Source organism: Canis lupus, chromosome 32 (genome assembly GCF_011100685.1).
Source record: "Canis lupus familiaris isolate Mischka breed German Shepherd chromosome 32, alternate assembly UU_Cfam_GSD_1.0, whole genome shotgun sequence".
Lineage (NCBI taxonomy): Eukaryota > Metazoa > Chordata > Mammalia > Carnivora > Canidae > Canis > Canis lupus.
Genome location: NC_049253.1, coordinates 18144445 through 18172031, shown reverse-complemented (window position 1 = coordinate 18172031; position 27587 = coordinate 18144445). Strand labels below are relative to the sequence as shown.

The 27587-nt window shown below is 38.8% G+C and overlaps 2 long non-coding RNA genes across 3 annotated transcripts in view; both read left to right on the top strand.

Annotated features, from left to right (window-relative positions):
• The window catches only part of LOC111093666, a 62933-nt gene that overhangs the window by 27232 nt on the left and 8114 nt on the right, over positions 1–27587 (top strand). Inside the window, exon 5 of the long non-coding RNA XR_005382784.1 lies at positions 1998–2231. This is a non-coding gene — a long non-coding RNA (uncharacterized LOC111093666). The remainder of the gene's footprint in view (positions 1–1997; positions 2232–27587) is intronic.
• Positions 20316–21570, top strand: LOC102153065. 2 transcript variants are annotated; one of them, XR_005382780.1, is made up of 3 exons: positions 20316–20453; positions 20688–20746; positions 21442–21570. It is a non-coding gene; the product is annotated as an uncharacterized LOC102153065 (long non-coding RNA). The 2 variants fall into 2 exon arrangements; XR_005382779.1 differs by having other exon boundaries at positions 20316–20574.

The window sequence follows — 27587 nt, the reverse complement described above, 5'->3', positions numbered from 1 at the left end:
CAAATAATTTCAAGTGAATATTAGACACTGCCATTAAAATATTTTTGGAAGTTAGAAAATTAAAACATAAATTAAGGTTGGTTTGTATTGGAAATACTGGAAAGATACCCTAAAAACTAAAAAAGAAACTTCCTGTAAGTGAGAGAGAGTGGAATGGGGTAGATAAGGACAAAAGTTGGACTAAGTAAGACATTTCATTGAATATATTTTGATTTATGAACCATATAAATGTATTTTTCTAGATGACTAAAATTTCAAAGAATTTAATTTACAAAATCATTTAACACCCTCCACTGGGAATTTCTCAGTGATCACATCACCCTGCTGGATTCTGAATCCCCCTCTCATTTCTCCTCTTTAAATACTCCTTCAGGGCAGCCTGGGTGGCTCAGCGGTTTAGTCCAGGGCATGATCCTGGAGACCCAGTATCAAGTCCCATGTCAGTCTTCCTGTGTGGAGCCTGTTTCTCCTTCTGCCTGTGTCTCTGGCTCTCTCTCTCTCTCTCTGTCTCTGTGTCTCTCATGAATAAATAAATTTAAAAAAATCTTTAAATACTCCTTCAAGGGCTAAATCCTTTCCTGCTCCAATGGATTTTTCTCACAATTCAATTAAACTCTCTTTTGTCCTCACTCTCAAACTCAGCTCTTTTCAAGGCTACTTTTGCATGTTAAAAACTCATGAAAGTATTGATATACACAAAGTACAAAGGGAAACCTAAGAGTGGTGCTTTCCAATGCACTCTCCCATCCAGGATATAGAATAAGGTTGGAGAAATGGGGAAGAGGTGTCAGTGGGGCTATGTTACCACAGAGAAGTTGGAAGGGGGGAAATCCAATAGAGGAGGTGAAAGGATACAAAGGCAAGTTGTGCTTATTAAACAACTTGGCTTGGGACCAACCAGACTGCACTCTCTAGCTTCCTGTACCATCTTTGTTGGGCATGTGTGTCCTGGATATGCTAATAAAACTTAAATTGCCTTTAATGACTTACGTTGTTGAAGTGACTTTGAATTCTGTAGTATAACTTTTAAGCATCATATTTTTTTAATTAAGCAAAAATTTGAACTGGCATTTCACCAAAAAAAAAAAAAAAAAGGATATACGAATAGCTAATAAACATACAAAAAGGTGCTCAAGTTCATGAGTCATCAGGAGGTGCAAACCAAATACATGAGATATACTACAGGCTTATCAGAAAGGCTAACATGTAACAGACAATCCAAAGTGTTGGTAAGGTTGTACAAAACTGCTGATGGAAGTGTAAATTGGTACAACCACCTTGGTAAACTGGCAGCATTGACTAATGCTCAACTTCTGCATCATATAAATATCCTTTGACTCAGCCATTTCACTCTTAGGTATACTCCAGATTTGTGTACATATGCCATGGTGAGGATATTTTAAAATTTTATCTTATGTTAAATTTAACTACATTTTGATTATAGTCTGGGATATTTAAAACTCACAATTCTACTGCTTATTTTATTTTTTTCCTTAGCTATCTATGTGACCTTGGGCAGGCCACTTTACCTCTCTGGGCCTCATTTTCCTCAGATACTGAATGAGGAATTTAATGAGCAATCCCAAATTGAAGATCCCCATAATGTTGATATTCTATGTATCCATGATTTGGCTTCCATACCCTCCTAACTGCATCTCTCCCACATCTCCCCATCTCTTATGTTAATCAAAAACAATAACTAGCAGTTCCCAGGATAACTTTGCCCATTCTCCCCCACCTGCATAGCTTTGCCTTTATCTCAGCAGGTCCATACCTGCTTGGAATATCTTGTCCTCCAGAAAACTCTTCTTGATTTCACTCTATTAAATATCATCTGACTTTTCTCTGAAATACTATGATACTTATAATACTTAATTAATAATACTTAACTTATAATACTTAAAATAATTTATGCATTTATTTATGCATTTCTTGTGTCAACATCATTCTCTATCTTGTATTTCAGTTATTTGCTTACATTTTATCTCTTATTTCAGACTCTGAGATCTTTTGAGAGAAAGATATTTGCATTGTTTGGCCTATCATAGAAATTTATCAAGAATGCGTTGACCAAGTGGAGACTTAGTTTGTTCTTGACTTTGTTCTCCATCACAAGAAGAACAACTAACAACTATTCAAGATTAAGATGCCACTGAAAGAATCCTAGAACATGGTGATGAGGCTCAAGCCCTCCTTGAACCACAGAGACCAAGACAGACTGCATTAGAAAGGTAAGAGAAGTGTCTACACAGAGACTGCATTGCCTCTACCCTGGACAAGTGCAGCACCATGCACAGAGATCTCCCTTAAACTTCTCATTCCTCCAGCAGGAAAAGAGGATCCAGTGGGAACAATCAGCCCCACTCCAGCATTGTGGTTCACTTTTTAGGAGCCCTACTCTGATCTCACACCACAGGCATTGCAGAGGAATCTGCAGGGCTCAATCACTGAGAATCTGACTGTAGTGAAGGAGGAGGGAGGGACCTGCAACAGCCACCATATGGGTCTTGGCAGACTGAGTTCATACCTGCAGTGCCCAAGTAGTAATCCTAATAATTGTTTTTGCCCATATACAGAACCAAGTCAGGGGTGCACTCTCACCTAGAACTTGGTAGGGAACAGATGTGCCTGGTTGGGATTCTCAAATGAGGAGTTTTGCCAGCCCTATGGCCTAGTGGACCCACACCCTGGCAAGGAGCTGAATCACAGCTCCACCCACTGTGGAGAATGTCTTCTAGCCCCATATGACCAGAAGGACTGGTGAAAAATCCTGGAAGCAGTATGGCACAGCCCTGCTCAAGTTGAGGTGGTGGGCAAAGCTGATTGTTCCCAGAGCAAAGCCAGTACCAGGGGTAGAGTTTCTGTGGTATGCACAAGCAGGGGGTTTAATTCATATCCAAGGGTGAAGGTAGTTCCTGGCCCCTGCCAACTGGAGAACCTCCTTGGGAAATTGAGAGTAACCCAGAGTGTCCTCTCCTTCTCTTGCCCAGGCAAGGGAGCTAAGAAATAGCTCCCACCACTGTGGAGAGTATCTTCCTGCCCCACTCAATCAGAAGGGTTGGAGACATCTCCAGGAAGCAGTGCAACCCAGTAGCCCTGGAGCTAAGAGGGGGGTAGGTGAAGCTGATACATTGCAGAGCAAAGCCAGGACCTTCTTTAGTCAGGGCACTTGGAATATGGGTTGGCTTAAGACAACAACAATGAACTTTACCAGCTTTAGAGTTATTTCTCCTAATGCGCCTGAACAGAAAATCTAATTCATATCCCCATTCATCATTGAATACAGCCTTCAGCCTGTCCAATCAAGGTCTCTAATTATAGCACACAGGAAGCTGTATAGCCCATTCAACAGTCCTATGCATGGTGGCAATTAAACACCAGAGCACAGCCCATGGCTTCCCCATCTGCAGAGCAAAACTAGTGACCTCATCTGACCAAGGAATTCAGTGCACACTCTGGCCAGATTTAAGTCCCCAAACAATGAGTTGCACAGATCCTGAACACTAGCTGCTCTCTCAGGGCAAGAAAGCTAATTTATAGCCCCATCTATAACTGAATATAGTACTCAGTCTCAACCATCTGAGCCTGAACAGAGAATCCAGACAACTGCTGAGTCTATCCTACAGACTCACATGGGGAGGGAATCAAGCCAGTAGTCCTATCCAACTATTCTCAGTCAGTGGCAGATATCCCCATCTCCATCCTCAGAGCTCAGATAGTTGCCTCACCCCAAAATAGACCATAATAGTAGCTCCCAAAGGCATTATCAGCACATACCCCCAGAAACCCAAACTGTGTTGACTAAGGAAGAACTTTCTCTGGAAGAAGTGCCTAGTTACCCAAATACAGTGATACCAACATAAAGAATCAAGGATCACAAAAAAATCAGGTACATATGACACCACGAAGGGAACTTACAAAGTACTAATAACTCACTTTAAAGAAATGGAGATCTACAAACCACCCCAGTCACAGAATTCAGAACAATCCTTTCAAGGAATTTTAGTGAACTACAAGAAAACACAAATGACTACGCAAAATTAGGAAAACAATGCATGAACATAATGAGAAGTTTTACAAGGAAAGAGCAACCACCAAAAAACAAACAAACAAATAAAATTTTCCACGGAAATCCTGGGGTTGAATAATTCAACAATTGAACTAAAGATTTTAATAGAGAATGTCAAAAGTACAATCAGTGACCTGGAATATAGGACATGGGAAATTACCCAGAGGAGCAAAAAGAAAAAGAACTTTTTAAAAAGTAAAGAAAGCCTATGGGACAAAATGAAAAGAAACAATATTTGCACTATGAGAATTTCAGAAGGAGAACTAAAAAGGAAACCTTCCTGAACTTGGGGAGAAAAATGAACATCCAGATTCACTATACTTATTATAATTAAATTGTCAAAAGTTAAAGATAAAAATTTTTAAGAGCAGAAAGAGAAGAGAGAGAAGTTACATACAATGGAATCCCCATAGCCACAAATTTCTCAACAGAAACTTTTCAGGGCAGGAAAGAAGGGGATGACATATTTAAAATATTGAAAGAAATTAATTGTCAACCAAGAAGTCTGTACTTGGGAAAGTTGTCCTTCAAAAATGAAGGAGGGATAAAAATTTGTCCAAATATAAGGTGAGGGAGTTCATTATCACAGAGCTGCTTTGCAGAAAATACTAAAGGAAGCTCTTTGAGGGGAAGTAAAAGAATGCTAATTAACACCAAAAAAGCATAAAGAGTAGTGTAAATATTAGTGGTAATGGTAAAAATATAGTCATTGTAGAATTCAGCAATATGGCAACAGTGGTGCATAATTCACTTATTACTCTAGTTTAAAAGTTAAAAAATGAATGTAGTATAAATAACCACAACTATAATAATCTGCTATTAGTATCACAATATAAAAAATGTGAATTTATGACAATAATAATCTAAAATGTAAGGGGAAGAAGTAAAAAATAAGATATTTTATTTAAGACTCATAGTGACCACAAAGGAAAATTCTATAGTAATTATACAAAAGAACACAATAAAGAAGTCAAAGCAGACTTATACCAAAAAACATCAAAATACACAAGAAAAGACCGCAGGATAAGAAACAAGGAACAATGAATCTACAAAACAACCAAAAAACAATTAACAAAATGGCAATAGTAAGTCCTTACCTATCAATAATTACTTTAAACATAAAAGGATCAAAGTCTCTAATAGAAAGTGTCTAAAAGACATAGAATGGCTGAATGGATTTAAAAAAAATAAAGACACAATATGCTGTTTATAAGATACTCATTTTAGCCTGAAAGACACATATAGACTGAGAGAGAAGGGATGGAAAGACATTTTGAACAAATGGCAACCCCTAAAAAGCTATACTTATTTCAGACAAAGTAGACTTTAAACTGAAAATGGTAAAAGGAGACAAAGAAAATCATTATGTAATGAATAAAGGATCAGAGGATATAATAATTATAAACATATATGCACCCAATATTGGAGTACCTACATATGTAAAGCAATAATGAATGAAAGTAAAAGGAGATAAATAGCAATACAGCAATTGTGGAGGATTTTACTACTTAACTTTTAACAGTGGGTAGATCATCCAGAGAAACAATAATGAAACAGTGAATTTAAGCAGCACTGTGGACCAAATGAATCCAACAGACCTATATAGGATATTTTATCCAATAACAGCAGAATACACATTCTTCTCAAATGCACATGAAATCTTTTCTAGGATAGATCATATGTTAAGCCATAAAACAAGTCAGTAAATTCAAGAAGGCTGAAATCATACCAAGTATCTTCTCTGACCACAATGGCATAAAAGTAGAAATAACAGCAAGAAGAAAACTGGAAAATTTGTGAACACATGGAAATTAAACAGTAGTCTTCTGAACAACCAATGGAGCAAAGAAATTCCAGGGGAAATAAAAACGTTTCTTGAGATAAGTGAAAATGGAAACAAAACATACCAGAATTGTGGGATGTAACAAAAGCAGTTCTAGGTGGGAAGTTCATAGCAATAAACACCTACATTAGAAGCAAGAAGGATCCCAAATAAACAATGTAACTCTATACCTTAAGAAATTAGAAAAATGAAAACAAACTAAGCTTGAAGTTAGCAGGAGAAAATAATAAAAATTAAATCAGAAATAAAGTACCGAAAGGAAATACAATAGAAAAGATTAATCAAACTAAGTTGTTTCTTTTAAAATATAAATAAAATTGATGACCCTTAGATAGACTAACCAAGGGAAAAAGAGAAAGAATCCAAATCAACAAAACAAATGAAAAAGGAAATATTACATCTGATGACAAAGAAATTCAAAGGACCATAAGAGGCTATAGTGAACAACTACATGCGAGCAAACAAAACTTAAAAAAAGTTTGAAAAATTCTTAGAAATATACAACTTAACAAGATTTAATAAGAAAAAAATAGAAAATCTGAATAGTCCAATTGCTAGTTGGGAGATCGAATCAGTAATCGAATATCTCCAAATGAAGAAAAGCCCAGGACCAGAGAGCTTCTTGGTGAATTTTAGTAAATATTTAAAGAAGAATTAGGAGTTGGGGTGGGGGGGGCCAGTAGTGGAGGATTAGGGTCCTCAATTCACCTGTCCCCACCAACTTACCTAGATAACTTTCAAATCATCCTGAAAACCTACGAATTTGACCTGAGATTTAAAGAGAGAACAGCTGGAACGCTACAGGGAGAAGAGTTTGCACTTCTAACAAGGTAGGAAGGCGGAAAAAAATAAAAAAGAATCCAGTGGGGGAGGGGCCCCGCGGGGAGCCGGGCTAAGGCGGGGGGCGGGGGCGGCGGGGAGAGCCTCCAGACCGGAGAGCCCAGCCCCGGAGAGGCGGGAGCTTTAAAAATCTGCACCGGATTCTTCCCGGAGGGAAAGGGGCTGAGCAGGGAACTCGGGCAGGATCGCAGGAGGGGCGGTGGGGCCTCCCGGCTCCCGGGGTCACTAACAGAGGAGGTGCGCCCGGGGGAGAGCGCCCCACACCCCGCGGCCGAGCTCGGGAAAGGGCTGGAGCGCCCGGCGGGGCCTCGGGGAGAAGCCGGGGGTCAGGCGGGGGCTCCGGGCGGAGGGGGCTGTGCCCTGCTGCCTTCGGGAGCCGCGGGCCGGGAGCGCGATTCCAGCAGCGCAGGCCCCGGGCCCCAGGGCTCCCAGGGGCACAGCCGGGATCCTGTGCTCCCCCCGGGACAGGTGGAGGTGGGGAGGGTACAGGACAGCGAGGACTCTCCTGCCGCTGGGCGCCCAGAGCTGTGCAGATCAGCACCCTCCGCCCCCAGAGCATCTAGGGCAGTCCAGACTGGGAGACTGCAGGTAGTTACCGGGGGAGCTGACTCCAGGGCTGGAGAGCTGGCCGCTGCCAGTGGGGTTGTTCCTCCTGGTGTCACCCTCTGCCTGGATGGAGCGGGGTGCCAGGGAACAGGGCCTCACGGTAAACAGTTCCCACTGAGCCGTGCACCAGGCAGGGGGCGGGGCAGCTCCCCCAGGTGCACACACCTGAGAATCAGCACAGGAGGCCCCTCCCTCAGAAGACCAGCTGGAAAGAGGGGGGAAGAGCAAGTTCTTGACCGAGCAGTGCTGGAAAGCTCTAGGGGAAGTCGAGGGATTTAGAGTATATAGAACCAGAGGATACCCCTCCTTTTTTTTTTTTTCTTCCTTTTTCCAGTACAACTCATTTTTATATCAGACTGTAAATGTCCAGGTTTTTTTCTCTTTTCCCACCTTAACTACAATATTTTACCACCTTCATTTTTAAGATTCTTCCTTTTTGACTTTCATATTTCTACAATTACAGGTCCCAGATATATTTTCCACTTTTAGATTCCTTCAACATACTCAACTTAATTTGGAGATATACAAGATATGGTTTTTTTTTGTTTTGTTTTGTGTTTTTTGTTTTCTCTGCCTCATTTTGTTCTACAATGGCAGAAATTAATACCTTCTAAAACATGACCAGTATGCATAGAACAAGTGGTATACCGTGCTGGTTCATTCTATGAGATTCTTCATTCCCATTCTGCCCCCCCTCTTTTATCTCATTTATGTTTTGGTGGTCAATGTTGGGGCCCTCTACAAGTATTTCTGGTTTATATAAATTTGGGACTGAGCATTTCTAATATACAGGACTTAATATACTCAGAAACAACAGGATCAACCTCTAGAACCCCTCAGGTAGACTATATTCTCCCTCCACTACAACTTCTTCACCACCACCACCATCTCCCAGTCCCCTTTTTCATTCTCTTTTTTTTTTCTTTTTCCTTTTTCTTTTTGTTCTCTTTTTTTCTTTAGGATTCCTGGCCTTTTATTTTTTACTACTTTGTTTTAAAATTTGTTTTTCACTTTAGTGGTCCTTTTGTTTTATTTTGTTCTGACCTTTGTTTTCAATTTCTGGTCTCTAACCTCAGCAGAATAATCTAGGGTGAAATTTACTTAGGTTGTGGTTGATATTCTTGATGGAGCCTGCTCATACAGCCACTCTGCACTGAGCAAAATGACTAGAAAGAAGAACTCACCACAAAAGAAATAATCAGAAACAGTACTCTCTGCCACAGAGTTACAGAATTTGGATTACAATTCAATGTCAGAAAGCCAATTCAGAAGCACAGTTATAAAGCTACTGGTGGCTCTGGAAAAAAGCATAAAGGATTCAAGAGACTTCATGACTGCACAATTTAGATCTAATCAGGCCGAAATTAAAAATCAATTAAATGAGATGCAATCCAAACTGGAGGTCCGAACAATGAGGATTAATGAGGTAGAGGAAAGAGTGAGTGACATAGAAGACAAGTTGATTGCAAGGAAGGAAGCTGAGGAAAAAAGAAAAAAACAATTAAAGACCATGAAGAAAGGTTAAGGGAAATAAATGACAGCCTCAGAAGGAAAGATCTATGTATAATTGGGGATCCAGAGGGTGCTGAGAGGGACAGAGGACCAGAAAGCACGTTTGAACAAATCACAGCTGAGAACTTCCCTAATTTGGGAAGGGAAACAGGCATTCAGATCCAGGAGATAGAGAGGTCCCCCCAAAAAATCAATAAAAACTATTCAACACCTCGACATTTAATAGTAAAACTTGGAAATTCCAAAGATAAAGAGAAAATCCTTAAATCAGCAAGAGACAAGACATGCCTAAATTATATGGTGAGAAAAAAAAATTATATGGTGAGAAGTATTAGATTAACAGTAGACCTCTCCACAGAGACCTGGCAGGCCAGAAAGGGCTGGCAGGATATATTCAGGGTCCTACATGAGAAGAACCTGCAGCCAAGAATACTTTATCCAGCAAGGCTCTCATTCAGAATAGAAGGAGAGATAAATAGCTTCCAAGATAGGCAGAACCTGAAAGAATATGAGACCACCAAACCAGCTCTGCAAGAAATATTAAGGGAGACTCTGTAAAAGAAAGAGGAAGTCCAAAGAAATAGTCCAGAAAAACAGACACTGAATAGGTATTATGATAACACAAATTCATATCTTTCAATAGTAACTCTGAACATGAATGGACTAAATGATCCCATCAAAAGATGCAGGGTTTCACACTGGGAGCTTTCCCCTAAGATCAGGAATGGGATAGGGATGTACACTCTCGCCACTGCTATTCAACATAATACTAGAAGTCCTAGCCTCAGCAATCAGGCAACAAAAAGAAATAAAAGGCATTCAAATTGGCAAAGAAGAAGTCAAACTCTCCCTCTTCACCGATGACATGATACTCTACATAGAAAACCCTAAAGACTCCACCCCAAGATTGCTAGAACTCATACAGCAATTCGGCAGCATGGCAGGATACAAAATTAATGCCCAGAAATCAGTGGAATTTCTATACACTAACAATGAGACTGAAGAAAGAGAAATTAAGGAATTAGTCCCATTTACAATTGCACCCAAAAGTATAAGATATCTAGGAATAAACCTAACCAAAGAGGTAAAGGATCTATACCCTAAAAGCTATAGAACACTTCTGAAAGAAATTGAGGAAGACACAAAGAGATGGAAAAATATTCCATGCTCATGGATTGGAAGAATTAATATTGTGAAAATATCTATGCTACCCATAACAATTTACACATTCAATGTAATCCTTATGAAAATACCATGGACTTTCTTCAGAGAGTTGGAACAAATAATCTTAAGATTTGTGTGGAATCTGAAAAGACCCCGAATAGCCAGGGAAATATTGAAAAAGAAAACCACAGCTGGGGGCATCACAATGCCAGATTTCAGGTTGTACTACAAAGCTGTGGTCATCAAGACAGTGTGGTACTAGCACAAAAACAGACACATAGATCAATGGAACAGAATAGAGAACCCAGAAGTGGACCCTCAACTTTATGGTCAACTAATATTCAACAAAGGAGGAAAGACTATCCACTGGACAAAAGACAGTCTCTTCAATAAATGGTGCTGGGAAAATTGGACATCCACATGCAGAAGAATGAAACTAGACCACTCTCTTGCACGATACACAAAGATAAACTCAAAATGGATGAAAGATCTAAATGTGAGACAAGATTCCATCAAAATCCTAGAGGAGAACACAGGCAACACCCTTTTTGAACTTGGCCACAGCAACTTCTTGCAAGATACATCCATGAAGTCAAGAGAAACAAAAGCAAAAATGAATTATTGGGACTGCATCAAGATAAAAAGCTTCTGCACAGCAAAGGATACAGTCAACAAAACTAAAAGACAACCTACAGAATGGGAGAAGATATTTGCAAATGACCTATCAGATAAAGGGCTAGTTTCCAAGATCCATAAAGAACTTATTAAACTCAACAGCAAAGAAACGAACAATCCAATCATGAAATGGGCAAAAAACATGAACAGAAATTTCACCAAAGAAGGCATACACGTGGCCAACAAGCACATGAGAAAATGCTCTGCATCACTGGCCATCAAGGAAATACAAATCAAAACCACAATGAGATACCACCTCATAACGGTGAGAATGGGGGAAAATTAACAAGGCAGGAAACCACAAATGTTAGAGAGGATGTGGAGAAAGGAGAACCCTCTTGCACTGTTGGTGGGAATGTGAACTGGTGCAGCCACTCTGGAAAACTGTGTGGAGGTTCCTCAAAGAGTTAAAAATAGATCTGCCCTCTGACCCAGAAATTGCACTGCTGGGGATTTACCCCAAAGATACAGATGCAGTGAAACACTGGAACACCTGCACCCCAATGTTTATAGCAGCAATGTCCACAATAGCCAAACTGTGGAAGGAGCCTCGGTGTCCATCAAAAGATGAATGGATAAAGAAGATGTGGTCTATGTATACAATGGAATATTACTCAGCCATTAGAAACAACAAATACCCACCTTTTGCTTTGATGTGGATTGACCTGGAGGGTATGATGTTGAGTGATGTAAGTCAATCGGAGAAGGACAAACATTATATGGTCTCCTTCATTTGGGGAATGTAAAAATTAGTGAAAGGGAATGAAGGGAAAGGGGAGAAAATGAGTGAAAATATCAGTGAGGGTGACAAAACATGAGAGACTCCTAACTCTGGGAAACAAACAAGGGGTAGTGGAAAGGGAGATGGGTGGGGGTATGGGGTGACTGGGTGATGGGCACTGAGGGGGGCACTTGATGGGATGAGCACTGGGTATTATGCTATATGTTGGCAAATCGAACTCCAATAAAAAATATGCAAAAATAAATAAAGAAAGGACAATTAACCCCAGTTCTTCTCAAAGAGGAGGGAGCACTCCTAAATTCATTGTACAAAGCGAGCATTATCCAGATATCAAAATCAGAAAAATACACTAGATAACAAAACTATAGGACAATATCCTCAATGAACATAGTTCTCAATACAATACTGACAAACTGAATTTAACAGCACATTAAAAGGATTATACATGATCAAGTGAGATTTATCCCTGCAAGCAAGCATAGTTCAACATATGCAAATAAATTATTCTAATACATCACATTAGTAAAATGAAAGAAAAGAATCATATGATCATCTCAATACACACAGAAAAAGCATTTGACAAAATTCAACATCCATTCATGAAAAAAATTTCTTAACAAATGAGGCATGGAAAAAACATATCTCCACATAATAAAGGCCATATATGATAAGCCCATGGTTAACATCATACTTAATGGTGAAAAATTGAAAGTGTTTCCTCTAAGGTCAGGAACAAGACAAGGGTGCCCACTCTCACCACTCCTGTTTGACATAGTACTATAAGTTCTAGCTAGAGCAATCAGGTAAGATAGAGAAATGAAAGGCATCAGAATTTGAAATGAAGATTAAAATTGTCTCTATTTGCAGATGACATGATTTTATATAGAGAAAATCTTAGAGACTCCACCAGAAAACTGTTAGATCTAGCTAATAAATTCAGTGAAGCTTCAGGATACAAAATTAACATAGAAAAATCAGGAGTGTTTCTATACTCTAACAATAGATTTTCTGAAAAAGAAATAAAGAAGTTAATCCCATTTACAGTACCATCAAAAACAATAAAATACTTAGGAATAAATTTAACTAAAGAAGTGAAAGATCTCTACCCTGAAAACTATGAGACATTGATGAAATAAACTGAGGTCACAAATAAGTGGATTAAAAAATCAATATTGTTAAAACATCAATACTACCAAAGCCATCTATATATTCAGTGTAATTTCTATTAGAATTTCAATGGCATTTTTTACAGAAGTAGACAAACAATCCTAAAATGTACATGGAACCACAAAAGATCCTGAATACAAAGCAACCCTGAGAAAGAAGACCCAAAGTCGGGGCATCTCCTGCCTTCAGTTCAGGTCCTGATCCCAAGGTCCCGGAATTGAGCCTCGCATCAGGTTGCCTGTTCAGTGGGGAGTTTGCTTCTCCCTCTGCCCCTCCCCACCACTCATGCTCTTTCTCTCTCTTTCTCAGATAAATGAAATCTTTAAAAAAAAAAAAATAGAGGCACAAGGCATCATCTTCTGATTTCAAGCTATACTATAAAACCACAGTCATCAAAATAGTATGGTACTGGCATAAAAACAGACAAATAAGCCACCGGAACAGAACTGAGAGCCAGAAGGAAACTCAAGCATATATGGTCAACTAACATTTGATGAGGAAGCCAAGAATACTTGATGGAGAAAAGTCTTTTCAATAAATGGTTCAGAGATAATTGCATATTTCCATGTAAATGAATGAAACTGGACCCATATCTTTTACCAATCACAAGAACTAACTGAAAATGGATTAAAGACTTAAATGTAAGACCTCAAACCATGAAATTCCTAGAGAAAAACATAGAAATAAAGCTCCTTGACATGGGTCTTATAATGATTTTTTGATACAACACCTAAAGCACAAGCAACAAAATTAAACACCTGGGGCTACATCAAGTTAAAAAGCTCCTACATAGCAAAAGAAGCCATTAACAAAATGAGAAGACAACTTACAGAGTGTGAAAAAATATTTGCAAGCTATATATCTGATAAGGGGTTAATATTCAAAACATAGAGAGAACTCATACAACTCAATAGCAAAAAAAAGTAACTCAATTTAAAAATGGACTGGGGCACCTGGGACTGTGACTCTTGATTCCAGGTCATGATTTAGGGTCGTGAGATTAAGCCCTGCATCGGGCTTCATGCTGGCATGGAGCCTGTTTAAGATTCTCTCTCTCTCACTCTCTCTCTCTCTTCCTCTGCCCCTTCCCCACTCTCTCTCTTCCTAAATAAATGAATAAACAAATAATAAAATAATAAAAAATAAAAGGGGGCAAAGGACCTGAATAGACATTTCAGGTCTCCTATATATAAGAAGATATACAATAGGCCAACAAGTATATGAAAAGATGCTCAACATCACCAATCATTAGGGAAATGCAAATTAAAACCATAAAGAGATATCACCTCACACTTAAAAAAGCTATCATCAAAAAACATAAGAAATAACAAACCCTGGCATGGATGTGGAGGAAAGGAAACCCCTGTTGGTAGGACTGTAAATTGGTATAGCAACTATAGAAAACAGTATGAAGTTGCCTCAAAAAATTAAAAATAGAACTATCATATGATCCAGCAATTCCACTTCTGGGAATATATCCAAAGAAAATGAAAACACTAACTTGAAAAGCTATCTGCAAACCCGTGTTCATAGCAGCACTATTTACGATACCCAAGACATGGAAACAACCTAATTGTCCATCAATGGGTGAATGGATAAAGAAGTTGGGATTTATTTATGCAGTGGAATATTACTCAGCTATAAAAAAAAAAAAAAACAAGGAAATCACACCACTTGCAACAAACTTGAAGGTATTACACTTAAGGGAAATAAATCAGAGAAAAAACAAATACTACGTGATCTCACTTACATATAGAATAATTAAAAAAAAAACTGGTAGAAAGAGAAATTAGACCTGTGGTTGATTGCCAGAGGTGGGAAGTAGGGAGTGCAGAAGGTAGTCTAAAGGTACAAACTTCTGGGTGTAAGAGGGGGTTGTAAGAGGGGTAAGTGCTACAGATGGAATGTACTGCATGATGACTGTAGCTGCATGACATATAGGAGAGTTGTTGAGACAGTAAATCTTATGAGTTCTCATCGCAAAAAGAATTGTTTTTCCTTTTTTTCTTTTTTATTGTATCTATATAAAAGATGGATGTTAGCTGAGTCTACAGTGGTAATCATTTCCCAATATCTGTAAGTCAAACTATCATGCTGTATACTTTAAACTTATACAATGATGTATGCCAATTATTTCTCCAAAAAATGGAGATAAAAAGAACTTATTGAAGTAATTAATTATTTTAAGAATGTCAATAATATCAAGCCACTCCTACTGCAAAAGAAATCTAATATAGCAATTTCTTTAAAACATCTGAATCCAATGACCAAGATATCATCGTCATTTTATAGCTTAGTGCGTTCCCACATTAGGGTTTGTCATAAGACAACTAAAGCAATTGAATCTGGTAATTACTGTACCATGGGGCTCTCATCTAGAAAGAATGACCATGTACAGCTGAGAAAGTGTGTGTGTTAGTTTCTGAGGCTGAACTGAACTCCTTTCCTAAGTAGGGCAGCAGGAATGAGGCAGAAGAGCTGACTCTATTTGTCTCTTGTTGGTCGTCTTTCCTTCTCTGGCCTCCTGGGTGTAACAGATGCGAAAGAAAGGCTTTGCACAGTTATATCTAAGCCAGGAGAACCATCCCCAGGGAGGGTTCAGTTAACCTTCATTAGTCGCTAACTATCTTTTGCAGGTTGTTTCTAAATTAAGTTCTGTAGATTAGTGGCTTTCAGTCTTCCCATGCATGAAGCCGACTGCTCTTGCTCCTGTGAGTAATCCCTAAGGAAGTCATAGCCATGATGATCCATGCAGGGGGTGAAAACTAAACTCAAGACCAGAGGGGTTTTTAGAGTAATAGTTTTTTTTTTTTTTCATTTTCAGATAGTAAAGTAACATAATGATGTAGAATGCTAGTCAATTAAAATGCAGTTATCTTTCAAACAAGAGGCTTTACAAAATGATTTTCAAAAAAAAAGACAGGTGTGATAGTTGCGTCTGACATTTGGCCATCAGCCACAAAGACTATGGGGGTAAACTGAGAATCCTCCCTCCCTCTTCTCTCAGATTTTCACTCTACCTGAAAATGTAAATGTCAGATCTGTTGTTCCAGGTGGAGTTACTTTAATTCGCAGCGAATTTTATCTTGCTGTGAATTGTAGTTACATTGTCAAGATGAAGAAGGATATGTGGTTGGACATATTCTTGCTGATTTGTTAAAAGGCACCTTAATTTTGAGTTCAGCCTTACTGGAAAGCTATCTGGAAATATGTATTCAAAGTTTTAAAACTTTTCCTTTAACCAAGAAATTGCACTTTCGGAAATTTAATCTAAAGAAACAATTAAGAATTTATTTGTCCCAGATATGTACCTCTAAGAATATTTGCATGAGAACTATTTGTAGTAATGAGAAATCAGAAATAATCTAAATGTCCAACAATAGAGGATTGATTAAATCAACTCTGGCCTGGTCATATCCTTGAGTACTGTTCAACTCTTTAGAGTGATGTTATAGAAAAATTATGTATTGATATAAAAAGATATCCAGTATATATTCTTACTTTAAAAATATATCTTATGCCCATTTTTAAAAAAACCAACTAAACATCTAAAATGTGTTGAATATTTACTATGCACTGACATTCATATACAACTTCATATTTAATCCTAAAGCAATTCTATGAAGTAGATATTAATATTACTATTACCTTCACTTTACAAATGATGATTATTCTCAAGGTCATAGGAGTAATAAATGGCAGAACCATGAGAAAGAAAGAGAGAGAGAGAGTAAGGACAGAGAAAGATCGGGAGGTATGGATTAGTGAGTTACATCCTAAAGGATCTGCTGCAAGATGTTAAAAGCTATCATCTATAAATAGGATTGTGAGTATTGTTTCCTTCTTTTTGTGCCTACATTTTTTTTTTCTATAATGAGATTGAGGTGGTTTCATCATTAGAATTGCTTAGTCTCTCAAACATCTTTTCTTTTCCTTGATCCTTTTCAGGATGGCCTCATATATACCTGAGAACTCTGGCTCATGTGACCTCTTGGTTACAGGACTGGTGGAGAAGGCATGAATTCATGCAGAGTCCTCTAGATCTTGCCAAGCTCTGTCACAGAGTGGCTAGTCAACTGCTCCTTGTACTGGTGACTAATGAGATGAAATGAATCCTATTTGACTTGTTGGATAAATACTTCCACTACCAATGACCACATGGTCTTTGGTCATTGATCTCCCCACTCTCAGAGGCCTCCTCTTTCCAATACCAGGCTCTACAGACCAAAGATGCCCTAAGAAACACTGTGTTCCTCTCAGTCAGCACCTGGGCATGTTCGTTCCCCATGAATGCTCTGTGTAAACTGAGGGGTTACCTCTTTTTCTTATTGTGTTAAGAACAGATAATATAAGACTTACCCTCTTAGCAAATTTTTAAGAGTATAATACAACATTGCTAACTATAAATACATGCTATACAGCAGATCTCTGGAACTTATTCATCTTGTGTAACTGTAACTTTGTATCTCTTGGACAGCAACTCCCCATTCCCCCTCTCCCTAAGCACTGAAAACAATCATTCTACCTTGTGCTTCTATGAGTTTGACTATTTCAGATAAAAGGTATAACCTCTTAAACTCACTCCTGCTGGTGCCTTTCCACCATCTCTCTGAATCTTACTGGAAGTGGTTACAAGTCTGGCTTCCCTTAGCTCCTTGTACACTTTTTCCAGCGTGCTCAGGCAACTAGGATTCCTCTGCGTGTTTCCTCCCCTGTCACCATCTGCATCTACCTCCTTCTCTCATAGCCCATCTCCAGTAGAAGAAGGAAGTCTTTCTTTTTTTCTTATTTCTATCAGATCAGGACTTGCCTTAATTAAATCTTTATGAACAGGTACACCAGGCCTGATTTTGGGTATGCTAAAGGTGAGGATAGAGGAATTTCCTCTCTCCAGAATGACTACTTTTCAGAATTTTATTGAAAATTATGTTTTAGATGCCAGAGGAGGAATAGTAGCTCTTTATTTCTCTTGATATACACGCAGCAACATTTTGAAAACTTCCTTAACAAAGCAGTCAGAAGTATCAAATGAATTTCTTCAGAAGATATAGAGGAAGTCAGTTCAAGAAAATTCAAAGACATGGGGCACCTGGATGGCTCAGTCAGTTAAGCATCTGTCTGACTCTTGGTTTCAGCTCAGGTCATATCTCAGTGTCATGGATTGAGTCCCACATTGGGCTCTGCACTCAGGGCAGAGTTTGCTGGAATCCTCTCTCTCTCTCTCTCTCTCTCTCTCTTGCTCTACTTCTCTCCCTGTGCTCACTCCCTCTCTCTCTCTAAAATAAATACATAAAATCTTTTAAAAAAGGACAATTCAAAGACACAATATTTACATTTCCCTAATACATTATTATAGAAAAGATTGAAATTTGGCATAAAGATTATATACTCAGGGAACAGGACAAATTACATAGGCTTTCAGAAAAATGGAAAACATCTCAATTAGTGAAAGTTTGAGAAAAATGATCAGATGCTATGTCTTTCTATAAAGCTCTGAAAAAATATTGAGAACATTCTCTAAGAATGCTAGGGTAGTGGCATGCCATAAATGAGAGTTAGAATAGAAAGGCAAATTTGGAAATAGCCATAAAAGGTACTAAATGAAATACGTAGGATACTTTGAAAGAAAAGCCAACTCAGGAGTAAGAGGAACTAAAAAAGGACAGTGGAGAACTACAAACAACCACTTACAACAAAAGTACATGGAGCTTATCTTTGAGGTCAAACAGAACAGAAATCAAATGCAGCTTTGCTAGTTACTGACTATATGACAACTGGAAGTGACCAAAGCTCACTTTCACCAACTATTTATTCATTTAAAAGATGGAGATGATAATACCTAACACAATGACTTATACAGACAATAAAAATCAGATAATATGTAAATGAGAGTAAATGACATATGTAAATTTCTCAAAGTACTGTGGAGTATATAATAGATGTTCAGTAAACAGTGGCTAAACACATGTCATCAACACTATCATACTCCATCATCTCACTATCACTATTATTAGAAAAGGCACAGAACATATGAAAAACAACTAGAAAAAAGGTTATGGTTCAGGTCTAGAAGAAGCTATTAGAGATCATTGCCAGAATGGTGAATGAGAATCATAAAAGGAGATATGAGGTAAACCAGACACTCTTTAGGAAACTTCACATGAAGACAAAGGAAAAATGGGGATATATATGAATTCCTCATGGATATGGAACCAGATGTGGTAGTAAATTCAGACTCTTTACAACAGAGTTTAGAAAGGTCAACTTGCTTCCTCCACTGAGCCACACAACTCTGAAACAAGAAGGCAAGAAGAGGAAGAAGCAGAGAAAAAGAGCATGCACTATATTTAGATTTTACACTGATCATAAGAGCCTTCAAGTCCTGTATACATCCCCCACACATGTAGCTTCCATATCCAGAGCATGAAGCCCTCCTTGAGCACAGGATGTGTTGCAACCTGAATGTTCTCCTGGAGCTTCTGCACCCAGGCCTCTTTCTCCCTTCCCGGTCTTCATTTCCCTATCGTCCTATGCAAAAGAATTTTAAGTATGCAAAAACCTTTACTATTCGCTGCACCTGGTGCTATGCTTACGGACACAGATCTTGACACAGGAGCAAGATGGCTTAATGCTTGGGATTGGCATTTCAAGAAAAGAGAAGGATGCCACAATGAAGTCTTATCTGTGAGAGCCCCCTATCAGACACAGTATTTGGAGAGGTGTTCAATATTTGCCCCTTGCTTAAGCCTGCTATTTTTTGTTGTTTCACTGCAGTTCTTCAAATTTGTGGAGCTGTCACTTGTTTCTAGCCACAGTATGGCAGGCCCCGGCCCTAACAATGAACATGCTGATGAATTATCGCCTTTTTCTAGGGCTCTCCTCTAGGAGTTCCACATAATTATGTGACCAATTAGCAGATGTGTCTGCTGGCTGGTTTGTTGCCTACTTCTCCACCAGGCAGGAGAGCTTTATTTGGGAACATTCTATCCTGACATGAATAAGTTTGTTTACTTCTGCCAACAGCCCCATATATATGTCTGTTCCCACACTGCATAGAGTTCCACAGCTGAGTTGCTATAATTGCAATTGTGAGTTATTTTTTTATCTAAACTAATATTACTATCTGCCCACAGTCTTCTTGGTATGTTTTTGTTTGTTTGTTGTGTTTTGTTTTTTTAGGAGAGAGGGGCTGAAATATCTCATCTTCATCAATGCAAACTGGCATATAGAGAGGAGATTCAGAAAAAAAGCAATTTGCACATTCAGGGACCTGGGAAATGAAAGTTTGCATTATTCATATTATAAAAATGCTTTTCTCCCACAATAGAACTCCAGAAGTCCTTTACTCAAATCATTTACTCTGATATAAATATTGTGGCTAAAAGTCCTGACCTTTGGCTTATTCTATCATTCAGTTCTCAAAGCTACCTGTTCATTTAATTAATGCTTCATGCCTCGAACACATTTTTTAGCATATGAAAACACTAGGTAGGCTCAAATCCCCAGAGACTTCTGAAACTCAAACAATTCTGAAATCCAAAATCAGTTTATTTGTGATCAATTTTTGCTAAAAACTTGCTACCTTTGTTCCATTCCATTCAGTTCAACAAATGGAATGTGCCATGCCAGGCAGAGGGGGAGACAAAGATGCTCTCAAAGATCTGAAGGTCTCCTGGGGAACACTGGAACACAAACAGATCCTTTCAACCCAATGCCTAAGTGCTTTCTCAGGCCTTTGCACAGGTTGCTATGGGAACACAGAGAGGCAACCTCTTACCTGTTGGCAATTTGGAGGAATTGGAAGATCTGGAGGAAATGGTCACCAGGACTAGGATGTGAGATTTGTGTATGAATTGATCAGGCCAGTGAGGAAGATGGGCATGTGCATTCCAGCAAAGGAATTCACACTTACGTGTGAAGTGTGAGTGAGGAAATGACAGTAGGTCAGAGTTTGAGGTGAACCATAACACATTGCTATGTCAACCATTTTAACCTACAGAAATGGTGGTTTCATGTGGTTCCACCTCATCAGTGGTGGTCAGTTACAGATGACTTTGTATTAACTTCAGGTTGAACAACGTGTGCTTTCTCTTACGTGGGGTAGAAACAAATGAAGAATTTTAAGTAGGTGAGTTTCTTACTCAGATCTGTACTTTAGACAGACCATTGTCACAGGTAAAGAGAGTGGCCAAAACCAGTTGGCTCCCCACCTTCTTTCTGCCTCTCATTTTCTCTCATTGGATGATAGCCCCGGTGAGAGCTAGTGCAGGTCCGAAGTAAGATCCAGATACTAAAGCAGAGGTAATTACAAGATAAAATCTGTCAGACTAGTTACTGATTTCCAGTGGAGAAAAGGAGAGGAGAAGTCTCAGGTTTCTGGTTTGTGTCACCAGAGGGAATTTGGAGCCATTAACTCAAATGAAGCCTGGTTTGGGGTGAAAATAATGAGTTATGTTTTGAATGTATTGATTATGGGCTTCCTGTGGAACATTCCAACAGAGACAGTTATCCAGAAGGAAAATAATATGGGCATCTAATCCAGGGAGGACTCTGAACTAGAATGAGAAATCTGGGGGCCATCAGGTCTTCAGAGGGCAGGGTGGGAACAGCCAGTACAAAGCATGAGAGTGGCTGACACTACTAAGAAGCATGCAATTTTCAAGGGAACTTTAGAGAGCTGATGTTTTCTTTACTTGCTTTTTAACTGAAGATGCTTTAAAAATAATCTTATTTGTAAATGTGAAAAAGAGCTTCCCTGATGAAACGGAGGTGAGAGCCACAGAACCCCACTTGCCCAGGCTCCCTATTCCTTTTTTCCTTCAGAGAAGAAGCCCCAGAAATCTCCAGGGAACACTTGGGAAATGAGAGATCTGGATCTGGGGTCAGAAAACTGAAACCCACGGGCCACATCCAGCCCACTGCCTGCTTTTGTAAATAAAGTTATATTGGAACACAGCTACGTGCATTCTTTTTCTTATTCTGTGTTCATGCTATAGCAACAGAGTTGAGCTGTGACAAGGACTGTGTAGACCGCAGAGCCTAAAATAATTACCATCTGGCCCTTTACAGAAAAAAGTCCGTGACCCTTGGTCTAGACTAAACCCTTGATTTCAGGAATGAGAAGACTGAGGCCCAGAGAATTTAAATAACATCTGAAAAACTGCTCAGGCTAGAATACATCTTGGGATCCAGCTCCCACTCTCCTTCTCTTTAAAAAAAAAAAAAAAAAAAAAAAGCAGAATTAGTGATTAATTTGCAAAAGAATGAACTGGTTGCTTTACCCACCCACAATAATTCTCATAAGAGCAGTAAACTAAAAGCTCTTTTCACTGAATTTCCTTTCACTTTGGAGCAAAATACAGTCCTTAGTATTTCGTTGTTGCTATTATCTTAGAAATAAACTCCCTTTATCTATACTACCAATTATTCTATGACAAATTACTCCTGCCTAATTTGATGAACTCAATTTCTTCCCTAGTTGAACATTTTCTGTAAAAATGTGAAGTATCCTCTTTCCTACACTAAGTAAGGCATATTGGAATATTAGGTCTCCAGAGTGGAGTCAGTAGTCGGTATGGTGGTTCACAGAGGTGCAACATCTGCCGTTCCAAGTCGCAGGCACAGGTCCTCATTACCCACCCACCCTGGCCCCCTGTGTGGCTCCTTCCCCTTCCCTAACTCGCCCCTTTCCTGCATCGCTCCTGTAGCCAGACACTGTGTAAGAACTGGGGCCAGGGGCCAGCAAGAGCTAGCACAGAAGAGTGCTGGATCTTCAGAGGTGGAGAGGTGAACGTGAGGAGCAGGGGGCTGGGAGGAAAGCCCAGCAGGTGCAGGCACGGTAGGCCTGCTTTGGGTTCTCCCCCCGCTTCAGTCCTGCTCTCACATTTGGACAGAGAAGAAACACAAGGCAGGAGGCACACATTGCAGAGTTCTACATGTAGTTCAGACAGCACCAACTGGGAAGGGGGAAATTTCCCACGGCTAACCAGCAGGATTGTAATGTAGTCACAGGTCTGGCGATGAAGAGACGTGAATTTGGTCTTGGTTCATCTGCTGATGACAAAGCATTGTTGTATGGCCTCCATTTTCTTCAATCTGTGTCCCGTTTGTCTAGAGCAATAGAATGAATATAGAGACAGTAATAGCAAACACTTATTTGTCATGTTTATTTTAAGAATGGAAAGGGAGAAGTGATCCACCACTAAGAAAAGGGAAGAGGTGTTTTTTTTTTTTTTAAGATTTTATTTATTTATTCTTGAGAGACAGAGAGAGAGAGAGAGAGAGAGAGAGAGAGGCAGGCAGAGGGAGAAGCAGGTTCCATGCAGGGAGCCTGACGTGGGACTCGATCCCGGGACTCCAGGATCACACCCTGGGCTGAAGGCAGGCGCTCAATTGCTGAGCCACCAGGGCTGCCCGGAAGAGGTTGTTTTTATTTATTTATTTTTATTTATTTATTTATTTTTTAAAAGATTTTATTTATTTATTCATGACGGACAGAGAGAGAGAGAGACAGGCAGAGGGAGAAGCAGGCCCCATGCAGGGAGCCCGACGAAGGACTCAATCCTGGGACTCCAGTATCATACCCAGGCCCAAGGCGGTGCCAAACCGCTGGGCCATCGGTGCTGCCCAAGAGGTTGTTTTTATAGATAAACAAGAGCAAATAATAATAATAATAATAATAATAATAATAATAATAATAAAATATAAAAATAAAACAAGAGCTATGGTGTTTAAGAATATCAGAATAAAATTTCCATTGTGTTTAGCTAAGACTTTTTCTGGACACATGAGGTGAGGGAGAGAAGTGGGATGGAGGAGCATAGATTAAGGAAGATCTTTACAAGAAAATGAGACAGTTAACCCTGATAAGCTTACCAACCCTCTTGATATACTTCTCTCCACTTGTTTTGTAAACCATCAGCTCCACTTCATACAGTTAGCCATGTTATTTCAAGTATAATGAAGAAAAGCATATGTAGGGCTAAATTTGTACCTGAAGGGTAAATATTTTAGGATTATGCATTTATTTATCAAATATTTATATAGCTGCTTAACTATTGCCAAGAACTATTGTAATAGCTTCATAAATATTAACTCCTTCTTAAATAGTTATGGACTACATCAGAGAAAGAACTGAATATGAAGTTAGAAAAGTTGGTACAGAAAAAAAGAGGAAAACATTATTAGAAGCAAGATCGGGAGGGGAGAATGCAAACAATACAGCGACAACTGGTATTTTATTTTACTCTATCTTGCTTCTACAGAACAACTTCTGTCCTGAACATTTTGTTGCTTCACTTAGAGTATTTCTGTGAGAATCCCATGCTAGCTCAGCTAGCAAGGACACTTTATCTCCCCCAGGGGACATTCACATCAATGATCAATTTTCCTCCCTGCTGGGATTGATTGTTTTATTTATTTATTTATTTATTTATTTATTTATTTATTTATTTTCCTGCTGGGATTTAAAAGAAAAAAATTGCTTAAATTTATATCTTGCTTTTGAAGTTATTCTAGGTACACCTTTTACAGATTTGTATTTAAATATGTAAACTGCAATACCAAAAAATTATTTAACTACAATATTTGTATACTTCCAATTACCAAGAAACTTCCTTAAGTATCTGACAGCCATTTCCTATAACTGCAGTATCCTCACATTTTCACTATTTTCCTTTCACCTATTAGAATCCTCTCTTTCTTTTTTTTTTAAGATTTAATTTATTTATTCATGAGAGACAGAGACGAGAGAGAGAGAGGCAGAGATACAGGCAGAGGGAGAAACAGGCTCCCCACAGGGAGCTGGATGCGGGACTCAATCCTAGGACCCTGGGATCATGCCCTGAGCCAAAGGTAGACGCTCAACCACTGAGCCACCCATGCACCCCTAGAATCTTCTTTTTCAAGAATGTGTCCTATCCTTCTAATTAGCTCTTCTAGATCTTTACATGTCTCTGACTTACACATTTCCGCTGGCTCAATAACCTCGTCCACACAAATGTGGTTGTGTATGTTTCCTTTCATCCTTCAATTCACGAAGTTTTATTCAAAGAATTCAGAGACCCCATAAAACTGTCTTCCTTCCTGCCTCCTCAGCCTTTGTCAGAAGTTTGCTATTGGCCCTTAGTGCTTCACTGCCTATGGCCAGCAGGGGGCTATATGGGTTTATCATGTGTCACCACTGCTGTCTGAATCCATCTATTCCCTGAGCTCATGCTTCATCCTCAAGTCCACTCCTTTCTAAAGATCTTCTTTATTTCTTTATATTATATGAACAGGTGTGTCGATTTCCTTTCATCCATTTATCTGGCAAACACCATGTGTGTTGAATTTCTAGTATGCGCCAGACACAGTGTGTTACCTCTACATATCCAATGATGAACAAAACAGACATCATCCCAGTTCTCATGAAATAAGAGGGAAGTAAACAAATATTACTTTGATTGTGCTAGATGCCAGGAAGGAAATAATCAAGGATCACTGAGGAAAATAAAAGAGCAAGGACCTGTTTAGAGTGGTCAAGAAAGGCTTCTTTAGTGACATGTCATTTTAGCTGTGATCCTAAAGACCTTTTAATGATATATTTCCCTAATTTTCTCTTTTGAAACTTTTACCCTTGTCCTTCAGCCATCTCCTAGCATCCTTTTACAGAGGTCCTTTTCTCCGTTAGCAAAACTAGATTAACACACACTTCCTGCACCTTTTTTGAGACTCATCCAATTTATTGGTAATTGATTCTGGTATGTGTCTTGCGTTACTTTGGTGGGCCCTGTGGCCTGGCCTGTGTGTACCATTTACAGTGTTTCCCTATGCGGACTGTGGCTGACCCAGGCCATCTTTGGATGTCAACTATTATGACACTGGCTGCTTCATTTTTGACCAGTAATTAAACTTCTACCTGCATTGTTTTCCTTCTCTCCTCACTTTTCCTGTTTCCAAAGTAGTCCCTTAAAGAACTCTACCTTCAAAAATCTAGCTACACAAAACACTACATACACACAAAAGCATGAATGAGCATGTAAACACATACTAGTGGTTATCCCTGGAGAGTACATGTAGTGGTTTTCTGTGGCTGTTGTAACAAATCATCACATACACACAGTGACTCAAAACAACACTAATCCATCATCTCACAGTTCTGTAGTTCAGAAGTCCAAAAGGAGTCTCATTGAGCTGAAATCAAGATGATATTTAGAAAAAAGAATCAGAATTTTCTTCATTGACCTTGCCTCATATAATAATAAGAGTTTAGATTTGTGTGGTACTTATTATATTCCAGACACTGTTCTGAACACTTTACATATATTAAGCTAACTCATTTACTATACACTTTTTAATGAGATAGCCATTATAAGGTTATCCTTATAACCATTTTAAAGATTGAAATAGGCATAGAGGAAGAAACTGAGACCTAGTAGAGTTAAGTAACTTACCAAAGGCCACATAGCTAACAAGAGATGGGGCTGAAATTCAAACTCCAGAGTCCAGAATCCATCTTCTGGTATATTCTTATATTGTCAGTCTTATTTTTCTATCTTCTTGTTCCAACATTTTTTCTTAATTTGCCATATTTTTTCATCTCTTATTCCTTTTGCCCAAACCTTTTTTTTGAGAATCTAATTTCTTCTATTAGCGTAGCAAGATCAGAAAAAGGAAGTACAGCATCTCTCATAACCTCTATTCTTCCAGGTACATAAGAGCCAGGAATACTACTGATGATTACTCTTTTTTGGATTATTACCGACTGTTCACTGCTGTGTTCTTCAATCCTCTATTTATGCAAGTTGATTCTAAGTATTTGGTTTCCTTTCACTTTTTTTTTTTATTATTTCTGATGGTGTTTGAATGCTTTCTGCAACATAGTTAGATCCTGTTCTATCACAATCAAGACAAATGTTATACTCTAAAATCAAATTCTCTTTTACATTTATTTTAGAAAAGAAGAAGGGAAACTAATGTATATTGATTGGCTCTTAAGCCAGGAAAGAGGAAATGCTTTTTCAAATGTTTATTTAACGTTCACAATAGAGCTGTGAGGCATGTGGTACCACACTATTTTACAACTGAGAAATGAAACGTTAGAGAATAATTGTATCTATAAATCATTGATGGCTTGCTTTGATCCACCATCTGTTTTCATGCATTATCTCATTCAATCCTCAGAACCAAACAAGGTCGTATTTTTTATCTCATCTATAGATGAGGAAACTGAGGCCTAAGGGGGTTAAATAAATTCCCGCAAATCATCAGGAAAACATGGTTTATCTGACTTTAAGAGCTATTATCTTTTCTCATTACCACACTCAGATCTTGGCTCCAGCTTCTGTTGGAGAATCTGTTATTCTTATGTTTTTCAATCTTACTCTTTAGGAATTTCTATAAAGTGAGGTAAATTCAAATGCCCACAGAACCCAAACAGGTAACAAGAAGGAGCAAGACAAACCATGTGTCAGGAATGCAATGATGTGAGCTAAATGGAAACAATAACTGATCCTAGACCCTAATATCCCCAGGGGCACATGAACAGAACTGATTATGAGGCTGCATCCATGCACAAAATAAAGACTGGGAAGTCCCACACCCAAGAGTGATTGAGACCAACTGGCTGTGGGCTCAGGGGCTTGGAGCCTTGGTATAACATTTTCATGTGGGAATGCCATCCCATGTTCCAGACCTCTAGATTTTTTAAGACAAGATAGAAAGTTATACTTTTAAATTATAGTCCCTAGTTTTTCAATGATGGCAATTAATTTAGCTTTTTGTTCTTGGGCCTCCAGTTTGGGGCCTCTGATCTAAGTGGTGTCTTATGCCTTCTTGTCCACTTGATCTTTACTTTTCTCCACCTTTTCCATAATATCATAGAATTTCTTTTCCTTATAACCTATGTCACTTTTTTATAAAAGATTATTTATTTATTTATTCATGAGATACAGAGTGTGAAGGAGAGGCAGAGACATAGGCCAAGGGAA